The 8477-nt window shown below is 40.0% G+C and overlaps 1 pseudogene; it reads right to left on the bottom strand.

Moving 5' to 3' along the window:
* Positions 1–645: 645 nt before the first annotated feature.
* On the bottom strand, positions 646–8213 carry LOC102866250 (annotated as a pseudogene).
* Between the last annotated feature and the right edge of the window lie 264 nt (positions 8214–8477).

Here is an 8477-nt window from a genome sequence, read left to right as displayed (position 1 = left end):
TGTGGGACAATGATGATGATGTGACTTAAGATGGTATATACTATTTGGTATATTACAACTTATCAGGAGAAATGGCCTAACCCATAGATATAAGAAAGCCAATACGTTTCTCCTACTGGGCTGGGAGAATCTTGAGAGTTGGGTTGCTGTTTTGCTCCTGTCTGAGCCTCTATTGTTTGATTTTCTGACTGTATCAGCAAGTCCCTGGTAGAAACTTTTAAACCTTGTTGCAAAGATGTGGCCTTTATTGGAGGAGAAGAATGACTCAAGGAGGGACCATTAAACTTGAGAAAATGTACTGAGATTTGTGGGGAAAGCACTCATTCACTCATTTATTCAGAATATTTCTTGAGCATGTAGGAAGTGGTAAAAACCATGTCAATCACTTGTGAGAGGATGCAGAAATAAATAAATTGTGGTGCCTGGTCACCCTCTCCTAGAACCAATGACACACTGTTGTTATTGTTATTATTATGTGCCATCAGGTCAAACTGACTCAACAGTGACCCTCTAGAAGATTTCTAAAGGCTGTATACCATAGGAGAGGAAATTTGCCATCTTTCTCTCATGGAGTGTCTGATGGATTAGAACTGTATGACTTAAGGTTACCACTGGGTCACCAGAACTCCTATGGGGCTGTTTTCCCTAGGTAATTGTATAGTACTTCCATTTCAAATCTTCATTGCCTTGCTCTTCAATGAGAACACTTCAAGAAGGAAAAAAAGACAGGGTGTTACACAGATGAAGTATGTGGGCAGAGAAAGTTCAGAAACATAAAGCAAAGAAAACTGAAGTATCTACTCTTCTGTCTTTCACCATTTAACTAAAAGCAGCCGTCTTAGCAGGGTCAATATCTTCAGCAGAATATAAATCAAACAGAGAACTGACCTATAATTCAGAGAGAAAGTTTCCACCCTTGGGTCAATACCTGTTATAGCACATAGTTGGAGAGTTTGTCATGATTGACCAGTGAATATTGATATTGGGATAGTTCAAGGATTACTCTTGGATTCAAGATTTGTATCACATCCAGTTCATGGCATCATTTTGTCAAGACTCTGATTTAAAGGGAGGAGGAGGAGGTCTCTGGGAGTAGAAATGACCTTCTGAGAATGAGAGGATAATGGCAATGATGACACTTCACTTTTTATAGTGCTTGCTATTCTTTAAAGGAGCTTTGGTGGCCTTGTGGTAAGGAGTTGCACTGGCAATTTAAAAGTACGTGGTTCAAATCTACTAGCTTCTCTGGCAAGAGAAATATGGGTAATCTCCTCTTGTGCAAGGACTTTTCGGTGACTTAAACAGGTTAACATCATGAATGACTTCTTGTAACTATACAGGAAAAGGAGAGAGTACACAGTGATTTCTTTGATTATAGAATTCTTTCTTCATGGACTTGCTGTTAGGTGCCACTGAGCAACCGTATAAACAACAGCTCAGAACCTTGCTCTGTTCTGCAACATCCCATGACCTCGGCCATGGTCAAGTCCATTATATTCTTTGCTTGTGGACTAGTGTGTTAGAACTAATTTTTTAAAGGTGATAAACAGAGAAACCCTATTGTAATTTGGTTCTTTAGTTCCCTTCAACCCCTAAAGGATACTTTTCTGAAGCTTAAGAAGAGTTTGAAGCAGATGAGGGAGAGAACAGTTTAAAAGTGATATATGATAGGATATTATGGTTATCACAAGAGTTCAGAATTAAGGTTGCATAGTGGAGTGTACTCGGGGTAGTGGAAGGGGTGTGAGGGATTGTATACCGAAGAAGGAATTTTTATTTCACTTATCAAAGAGAGGAGCAAACTGGGGAGGGTGGGAGGAGGGCTGGGCAGGGAGAAAAGTGCAACAATGAATAAATGGAAATCCAAAATCTCTGTAAATGTTCATTAAAATTAATGAGAGAGAGAGAAAAAAAGAAGAGTTTGGAAAGCTAGTCATGCAATGATTAGATTCAAGTTTGTTTCTAAAAAAAAAAAAATTAAAAAAAAAAAGTTTGTTTCTGGTTCATGCTGTGGTCACACTAACTTGTTCTTACACAGGTCTGATCTCAGAGGTTGAGGTCCCAGTCCAGAACAGTGGACCTGGAGATTGAAAGTTCTGCTACTTCCCAGAACTATGACCCCAGGTAAGTCACACCCCATTCTGGATTCCAGATACCTCTGTAAAAAACTTGGCATCAGAATTATTCATAAAGCCCATTCCAGTTCCATAAGGTATAATCTTCATTTTAGACCTGTTGGTTTTCACGCCAAATATTCTTACACAAGTGCATGAGACTCACTGCAGCATATTAAGGAAGAAAAATGGAAATCTGACCTCCAGAGATTCCAGTTCAGTAAACGAGAGAGAGAGAGTAGACCCCCAAGAATCTGAATTTGTAATCACCTTCCCGGCCGATTTTGGTATGAAAGCCCACATCTTCATCTGGAATTCATGATCCTCTTTTTAATCCACCTCTAACGGTAATTATTCACTAAAAGCCCTCCCAAGGGAGCAGTTGAGAAGCTTTTTCTTTATCTACAATGCACGACAGACTACAAAGCATCATGAAAACCCCATAGACTGCATCACATAGTCAACGTGCACCCTGGCAGTACCAACACCATCTGCTTGCATGCTCTTTTGAAATGATGGATTCGAGAGGAGACACTGGCCCTTTTAGAAAAGTCTCCCCCCCCCACTCCTCCTTAAACTGAGAATTACATAATTCCAAACTGTGTTGGGAGGCAAACTGCCAAAAGTTTTGGTTGCTGAAAGAACAATCATTTTCCAATTTCATTTGAAACCAGACATGGTTAAGAAACTTGAAAATGAAGATTTTTCAAGAGAACCTAAATTACTTTGGTAATCAAATATAAGTTATTAAAAATAAAAAAAAAGTTCAGGGAGCTGAAGAAGGTCTGGGAATATGAGAACATTGAAATTCTTTCCTCAAAGAGAAAGATAAGAGAGGAAAGGAGGACTAGGGAAAGCTGGGGAGGGGGGGAGCTGCTGAACCCAGGATTCTGAGCTAGTTCTTTCTTAGTCAATCTTTACACGTTGTAGATGACACACAGACAAACAGAATGTGGATAACGCTTCTATACACGATACTTCTTAATTTCAAGGCTTCAAGTTCTAGGAAGTTGCGCTCATTGTGTATATGTACATATTTATCTTTTTATTCTGCTTTCTCATATAACATTAAAACACAAGCATTCTCTTAAATTGTTTCACATTCTGGCGTGTGTGCTGTGTAATGACGGTGTTGTTTTCCATCACTTGATATACTCTACTTACTTAATCATTGCCCTCTCCTTCTCTTGGTTTTTAGTACAACTAATTTATTTTTATTGATTTGCATACAATAATTCATAAGCATTGCATTTCATCCCTGTATATTGTGTTCTTTACAATCTCCCGTTTGCATTGTGTCTCATGCAATCATTCATATTCATATTCATAGTGTAGTTTATATAATTAATGACCATTAACCATTACCCTCTTGTGGAGAATGTCAGTTGTTTCCACTTTTTTTCCTCTTGTAGAAAATAGTACCGTGATGAACTCTAAGCTCATGAAGATTTCTCTGCATTGAGAATTATTCTCTTCAGAGAGATTCTAGTAGAGATGCAGTCCTTCCTCTACAGCAGGGTAAATGCTCTTCAGTTCCCCTCTTCGTTCTCTACTTGTTACATAGAGATTATTTGAAGCCAAGCTGATCTTTATTTTGAGGCAAAATGAAGATTTATGAAAGGGGGAAGCAGGGCTCAGCAAGTATGGGCATCAAATCAAGATGTACTTAAGTACTAACTAATAAATATTTATGGCTAAATAATTATCAATTGACTTCCGAGTGTTTGGGTTTTAAAATATCTTTTTCTTCATCAATATTATCATTTCTTTCTCCTATTCAAAGTACCTGAACTAAAATGGTCACTTGAGTGGTTAACGAGGAGGGTTGGATGACAGTGGTGGCAATGATGTATTTGGTGATCTGTAAGTCATGCATTAAGCTACGAAAGTGCTGTGAAAGAAACAGTTTCTGGTTTTCTCTTTACTACTCACTACTGTTAGCAAGTGCCTTTGAGTTGCAACTTGTTTAGTTATTAGTTTGATCACTCTTCAGATAGGTAAACCAAGGCACAGTCTGATGGGGGGACTGTTCTGAAGTCCCAGTGTGGCCCTGCTCCACGAGGTCATGTTTTTGGGTTCCCAAATCTGTGGTAAAGGAGAACGCTTTATCACATTAAAGTAAATCTGTTTTCATCCTTCTACGTACCTCTGTGTTCAGTAAGTGGCATAGTAATGGACCTAGGAGAGAGCCAATATCTAGATGCTGGAATAAAGGGATGAAAAAGATGATTCTCTGTTATAAAGAGCTACCATTTTATGAAAGGACTGTAAATACAAATGGATTATCCTACAATTTGATTGTGCATAACTCTGTTATCGCAGTTAAGAGTGAGGATACATGGGAGGAAGTAGGGAGCAAGCAGGGGAGTCAGAGGAAGCTTCCCCAAGGCAGGAACAGTCAAGACAAACACTGGAGGCAAATGATGTGTTTATTCGGCAGGACTAGATGTTCATTTGGGGGAAGGACATTCAAGGTGGGGCCCAGCAGGAGCTGTTCTAAGAATGGTGTTGTAAAGCCAGTGCTTCTGGATCCTAAGGCTTCTGATGGGCGCTGAACAAATGAAAGACAAAGAAGAACAGAGTGGACACTAAGGGCTTGTGGGCCATTGGAACAAGTCTGGACTCAGAATACTGGCAAAGGGAAGTGAGGTAGGCTTATGCCGTGTGTGTGTGTGTGTGTGTGTGTGTTTGTGAGAGAGAGAAAGACAGAGAGACAGATCAGGTGAACGATGAGGATCTGATAGGAAGTGATAGATCTAAGGATAGCAAGAAGAGGCCAGGAGTAAGAGAGACATTGGCATTACTAAATATCTGTTAAATATCTGTTAAATTATGGGCAGTAAGAAAGATGTGATGGTTAAGGATCCTTTAAGCCTTTGTTGTTTTTGTTATTAGGGAAAATAGAGCTGGAAGAAATGAGAAGCGCCTTTAGGGAAGGAGGGTAAGGAAAAACCCAAATTCTGTTAGAGATAAATTATGTTGGAGGTGGCTGAAAGAAATCCAGATAGAATTGTAGAAGGGGAGGTGTGGCTGCAAAACTTGAGAAACCAGGATAGTAAGTGGAGATTCAGAAGTAGGTTCAAAAGTAGCTCTAGACGAGAAGACATGCCATCAACGGGAGTGTCTGGAGAGGGAATGCGGAAAGAGGGGAGAGAAAAGAGGAAAGCACGTCTCAGAAACACTAGCCTTTAAGAAGAAGAAACCAACCAGCAATGGAGGTAGAAACATTGGCAGGAAAGGCAAAGAAGGACACTGTTATGTTTCTCCCTTAAAAATGTCTGGCTGGAAGAGGGGTGACTGGATCAGTTCAGACAGATGCTAAACTGGACTGTCACAGGGGCCCCAGGACTCAGGCAACATTGTCCTGGATAAACCAAGACACAGCAGCCATCCTGCTTGGCCTATTGTCAAAACTGTAGGAAAGGGCCTAAGATTCTGAGACCCTGTTTTAAAGCAGATTGGAGAAGACAAGAGAAGACAGAAGTAAGGAGGTGCACTGGTTCTCAGTTCGGATCTCCATTTACTTGGTATCTCATGAAACTCTTCTGCCAACCTTCCCAAGTGGGTAATGACTGCTTAGCTGGGGAAACCCTTTCCTCTTCTCTGAGATTTTCTTGAAAGACATTTCTTACAGACTTTCTAACTTCTTTGTCAAGATTTCCTTTTCTATTTAGAGGAATGGTAAGGATCTAGGTAAGCACTGTTTTCTTACAGGTGGGAAAAGGCCGATGGTGTCCTTGGGCCCTTCAGATACATTTTTCTGGTTTCAGAGGAGGTCTGATCTTGGGGTACACATTGCCCTTCTCTTTTCTGCCAAGAGGAACTTTTTCAGGGCGATGACCCCTTGCCGTGGAGTCCATTCCAACTCATGGCAGTTCCTCCTTTGGAGCGGCTGGTGGATCCAAGCTGCTGCCTGTTTGATTAGCAGCCCACTATGTTACACACTGCCGCCTGGGCAGCGCTGGTACTTGAACCTGCCTCCATAAAGATCCAGCCTAGGAAACCCTGGGGGAAGGTGCGAGTCTATCCTCGCCAGTCACCATGATTCAGAACCAACTCGGCGGCACACAACAACCACAAGACTGGTTGTGCTCATTCAGCTGTTTGATTTCTTTATTTATTCAGCTACTAAGGTGGCTATTGAAAAGAGAATGAATGGGAATTCCACTTGGCTATGGGTGAAAGCTGTTATGCCATGCTCAGGTCTACAGATGATTAGGCTGATATTGACATCTCCTCACCCTTGATTTGTGTCATGTCTGTTTTTATTTTATTGAGGCCTTCATTTTGGGAGGAAGAAAGAAAGGCGTGATTTCTTGCCCATCTTACAATCTGCCAGTGTAAGGCTAGGCAAAGACCCTCGGTTATAGCTCTGTGGGGCAGCAGTTCTAGTAAGTTCTGCCTTGCTCTACTACCACTACTACTACTTCTAGGACTTAGTCTTGGTTGTACTTGGTATCACACAAAAATCTCTTGACTCAAAAGGATGCCCTGCCCTCTCTGCTTTTCTTTCCTGACAGTAGTGAGATTCCTGTTTTGTGACTTTGAACCTGTTCAATTTAAGGCTGGCAGGATAGCTAAACTGACCAGCCATCTCATTAGTAATCTACTCACCTGATTTGCAAGTTCCCATTGAAAAGGTGCTATTTACCTTATGTAACAATATTGCTGTTGTTGTTGTGTACCGTAGAATGAGTCTGGAAGATGTTATGCTGAGTGAAATATCTCAGTCACAAAAGGACATATATAACATCTTTGTTGTTGTTGTTGTTGTGTACCATAGAGTCGGAACTGATCCATACCTGACCTTCCAACAGGTTTTCAGAAGGAGTTAATTGTACTGGAGGAAATTGCCCATACTTCTCCCATGGAGCAGCTGGTGGCCTTGAACTGTGTGCCTTTGGGACTGCAGCCCAGCTTCTTGCCACTACAGGAAAAGAGTGGATTGATAAAGAGCACTGCACTGGAATGGGTGAAGGAAAGTACTGTGTAAAAGGAATGAGTAATGTCATATTACAACAATGAACCATCTAGAACAAGATATGTATTACAAAGTGAATTGAGAGAGAAAGAGGGAAGCAGAGAGGGAGGAGAATGTGCAATAAATGCACCCAACCTTTCTGTAAACTTTCTCTAAAATTATAATTAAAAACAGAAAATAAAATGAATAGATGACAGGAGGTATCATTTAAGGGCTAAAGGAAGATGGACTATATGCTTTTATTCACAAATCGTATTCTTTATCCAAATAATCTTTCTTTTTCTAGTAGTCTTGAAAGACTACTAGATTCATCAATAATGCATGAGAAAGAGACATCCTTTTACTGATGGAAGGCTTCTAATCTTATTCAGTTTAGAGCTTCTGGATATGTAAGACAATTCCATTATGAAGCAACAGCTCAATACAAGGTGGCCCAAAGGAATCACTAATTTTGACATGTAGAACATGTCAAAAACAATCTATTTATATGAGTCTCTGACCTTTTTTGTAGGTGTGTGGACAGTTCGGGAATGTTTTTCTTTTTCCTTTTCCTTTTTCCCATCAGGTAGAGGAAAATGATCTCCCAAAAAGACCCAAGGCATTCAAGAACTTCTCTTTATATTCTTTTATATGACTTACTTCATTTTCAGCTCATTAAAGATTCTTGATTCAGAAAACAGCATGACCTGTTTGTTCAGTTCACGCATCTGAGAGATGTCAGTATATGTTCTTGATCTTCCAACCACTTTCTCTTTCAAAGTATTTAGCTTTTCATTCTTTGACTGAATAGTATGTAAGGCCATTTCCAAATCATGCCTTAATTTTTGGAATACCTCTTTTCCTACTGTTATTACAGCATCTTCATTCAGTGGAATAGATTGGGGAGTTTCTTTCTGTTGTTCACTGAGTTCAGTGGTCAAATATTGTGTTTGCATAATTAATAATGAAAGCTGAGGATTTGAACTGGCTAGTGTATCAATTCTAACAAGCAATAATTTATTTTTACATTCTTCTTTGTCTTTCCATATTTCTTCATGTTCATTAATAAGTCCTTTTTCAGCATCTGTAATATCGCCCTCATCTGTAGTGTTGTCTGAATCTGTATCTTGCTGATTCATTGATATGGACATTACACTGTTTTTACCATAACAGAAGTATCAACTCCAGGTGTTCTCATCCTTGGAAGGTCACCTCACATTTGTATGGTCCTACTCGGCTTGTGTTGGAAGCAGGAGTGGCATCCACTTCCTAAATAACATGACTCTGGAAACCCTACGAACTTTGATAAATGTCGATAGCTATAGAGGGGTTTCAAGCCTTTCGTTCATAGGTAGTTATGAGTTGTGCTCGACTCGAAGGCAATCAAAAACAACTCAGCTATG

This window comes from Elephantulus edwardii, unplaced genomic scaffold (genome assembly GCF_000299155.1).
Source record: "Elephantulus edwardii isolate Elephantulus edwardi_28Jun2011 unplaced genomic scaffold, EleEdw1.0 scaffold00006, whole genome shotgun sequence".
Classification (NCBI taxonomy): Eukaryota; Metazoa; Chordata; class Mammalia; order Macroscelidea; family Macroscelididae; genus Elephantulus; species Elephantulus edwardii.
This window is presented reverse-complemented; position numbering and strand designations above follow the sequence as displayed.